Below are 3,632 nucleotides of genomic sequence, written 5' to 3'. Positions count from 1 at the left end.
CTTGACAGGCTAAATATTGGTTTCATAATTTGAAGTGCTGTCACCCCCCACAATAAAAAAGTAAAAAGGTCAGCCTGTTCATCCAAATTCATGTTGACATCCTGCCACCTCCAAGATGCTTGTAGATGAAATAGTGTGAACTTCAAGGTAAAACTGCTTCACAGTAAAGAGAGGCATTCATTTGATGAACGAAGATGAGATATCCAGACTTGCCATTCTGACAGCAACAAATTAGGTGTTAAAAATCAAGAGAATGTCCCACTTGGCCATACTGAGGTGTTGTTGATCAGTAATGATAAATGTTACTATGCTAGTGAACAGTATTATTTATATATATATATATATATATATATATATATATATATATATATATATATATATATATATACTAGCAAAATACCCGCGCTTCGCAGCGGAGAAGTAGTGTGTTAAAGAGGTTATGTAAACATATATATACATATACATATATATACACATATCTACATATACACATATCTACATATATACATATATATATATACATATACACATCCACATATATATACACATATCAACATATATATACACATACATATACACACATACATATACACACACACATACACATATATACATATACACATACATACATAGTGCGTTGTAACACGGGCTGTGATTGTTACATGGGAGGAAGACGACAAATCACAGCTTCCCGGTTTCTAATCGGGCCTGTGATTGGTGCTTTGACTGATGCCCAGATCCCACAGTATCTCCCCTTAGGAGAGGCGTTAGGCAAGTGTAATTGAATAGTGGTGCTGCAAGTTTAGCTTTACACCTGTTTTTAAGGCTTAATGACTGAAAGGGGCTTTCATGAAAAAAGTTAGGGCTTTGCTACAGGATACACCCTCCACAAGTTAAGGAAGTAAAAATAAAGGTATATATTTCTGTTTTATGTAAACCTTTTAAGTTTGTATGCGGGCGGTATGGTGGCGCAGTGAAAGGTGCCAGTTAGGAGACCCGGGTTCGCTTCCCTGCGTGGAGTTTGACAACTTCCATAAGTAACTTCAAACCAGTTGGCTGTGGCCAAAAATACTGGCACCTTTGCACTTTTTTTTCAAATAATGCACTAAATCTTACAGACAATTGTTGAAATTAAAAGGGTGTGGTATTCACATATTTATTTCTTTTGTTTAAAGTAATTCCACACATGAATAAAAAATAGACTGGGCATAATTATTGTCACCTTTTAAAAGTTGTAAGAATTACAGTATATGGATTTCAAGGCGGTATTTCTCCTTTAATTTTGTAAGTAAACTCACTTGTGATGCATTGTTTGTGTCTTCAGTATAAGAAGCAAACATTCAACTGTCTCAAATCAAGAAATGTTATTTCTCATTGGACTGTCTTGCATCTGTGTGCACCACACTAAAAAGGAGAAACAGAAGAAAGAAAGTGAATTGGTGAGACAGAAAATTGTAACAAAGCACAAACAGTTTCAAGGCTACAAGTCCATCTGTAGAGACCTTAATGTCCCTGTGTCCACTCTGTGTAGGGCTGCCAACTCTCTTTCTCTGGAAATGAGGACATTTGGGCAGTGGCAGCTCGTAGCTAAAATTAGTGAGGGTGCTGCTCCAGAAAATTTTTAGCCTTTGTTTTAAAATTGTGTAAAAGGAAACAAACATGTATAAAAAGAAAATTTATTCAGAAACTTGATAAAATCCTAAAAGAACAAAATCAAACATTTCTTACTTACTATATCCTAAATTGTTACAGTTCAAGCTTGATCTATTCATTTAAAAATGAAATCCATTCTTCTTGTTTTAATTTGTGCGAAAAGATCAATAATTTTCTCCTTGATCTCTGGATGATAACTGAGGAAATTTTTCTCCATTGAAAGCAGGGGTCGGCACTGCGGGAGCGACAGTGCTCTCTTCTCCCTCGCAGCCTTGCGTGCTGCTTCCTGTGTGCGCATGCGCACAACAGCCAAACACCATACCACTGGAACTGTGAAGCGCACAGTTTCATACAAAGATTTTTATATCTTTTTCATAAACTGGGGAATGGCTGCTGACATTAAGCTTAAGGATTATATATTGTACAAGTATAAAGAAGGAATTAAAGAAAAAAGGACTCATTATATTAAATGTTTTCGATAATATCAAGTGGAAATAGGGGGTACTGCAGTTCCACAGTGCCTATACACGAGCCGCCACTGCATTTGGGTCTAAAAATGAAGAGTTTTAAGGACGCCTTTCCCAATGATGCCATTATTCGCCTTTATACTGTCTTATGGGTTTTTAAAATAATATTAAACCTTTAGTTCCAGTTTATCACTATAAATATGGCCATAATCACAGTCACTGGCAAACTAATAACCCATTAAATATTTTGAATATGTCAAGCCTCTTAAATTAACAGACTTCATTCCTTCTGTTCTTATTTGGATTAGCGTAACTGTGGTAAACCTGAAAATGATACACATGGTAAATTCACTTCAAGTAAAATAAAAATAGTTTGACTCTTTTCAATTTAGTTTTTTTTTTTTGTATTTATCTACATTCTTTTATATTTTTACACTGAAGCTATTTTTCTTAGTAATCTGGATTCTTGGATAAATATGAATAGAAATCTTTACATAGCATGCTATTGAAATTGAATCTTGGGAGTATTAGCCCTTTAATTGAATCTGTTCTGCCCTTTCGAAAACAAGGATATTTGTTGTTCAAGTATTCTGTGAAGTTGAACTTTCTTTTCAGTATAAATGAAAGAATTATTAAAATATTATTAAATTACTTGAAGAAGTGACTTATTACTTGATCAACTGATAACTAAAAATATATTGCATTTATATGACAAAATAAATGTGCGATTTTTATTAATTAACTGAAACTTTAATAGCTGACTCATTCATTTACAATTATAAATCCATTTTGGAACAATGGGTGGTAATAACAATATTTTGCATTAAAATATTACAAAGCAGTACTTACTTGCACTTAAATACGATGGACTGTACCTGGATGTATGAAATTTCTTGTCTAACGAAGCTTCAAAAATAAGATCTCACATAGAAAATGTGAAATTGTAATTTTGATTTTGAATAAATTCACTTAGTTATGGTGAATTAGGATTACAAATAATTAAGGAAGGAACAACATTTATAATGAACTGTCTACTCGACAAGAAGATAAAGCTGAATGCAAAAGATGAAGTGAAAAAGCCAAGTTGGACAGACATTGACTATTCTCGTCAATATCTGCGCTGTTTACTACCAGAATAGAAGTGAAGATTCTGGGAAAAAAGTGTGCACACTATTTCCACAAATGCTGATTGGTGTACAGCTTTAAATTTTTACCAATATAAGGATATAGAGATTTTCAGATTTTAGGAGCCAAAATTCTAGACATTTTCAAAATTTTATAAACTCTTCCCGGACAGTCCATGGCACATTAAAAATGAGGACATTTCAGGGAAAATGAGGATGTTTGGCAGCCCTAACTCAATGCAAGTTTATCCAGACGTCTGTGGCCCATTGCACTGTAGCAAATGTCTCTGGATGTAAACACAAGAGAAGAATTGGTCAAGGATTTGCAGAGGATTGTGTGAGCTGTGATGAAAGAACTGCAAACAATTTCCATACAGATTCAAGAGCT

The 3,632-nt window shown here is 34.1% G+C and overlaps 1 long non-coding RNA gene across 1 annotated transcript; it reads right to left on the bottom strand.

Moving 5' to 3' along the window:
* Window positions 1-1,142: 1,142 nt before the first annotated feature.
* Window positions 1,143-3,332, bottom strand: LOC127527053 (uncharacterized). Its single transcript, XR_007934422.1, has 2 exons — window positions 2,970-3,332; window positions 1,143-1,404 (listed from the first exon to the last, which is right to left on the bottom strand). It is a non-coding gene; the product is annotated as an uncharacterized LOC127527053 (long non-coding RNA).
* Between the last annotated feature and the right edge of the window lie 300 nt (window positions 3,333-3,632).

Source organism: Erpetoichthys calabaricus, chromosome 3 (genome assembly GCF_900747795.2).
Source record: "Erpetoichthys calabaricus chromosome 3, fErpCal1.3, whole genome shotgun sequence".
In the NCBI taxonomy this organism is placed as follows: domain Eukaryota; kingdom Metazoa; phylum Chordata; class Cladistia; order Polypteriformes; family Polypteridae; genus Erpetoichthys; species Erpetoichthys calabaricus.
The sequence above is the reverse complement of the archived record's forward strand: the minus strand, read 5'-3'. Positions and strand labels throughout refer to the sequence as shown.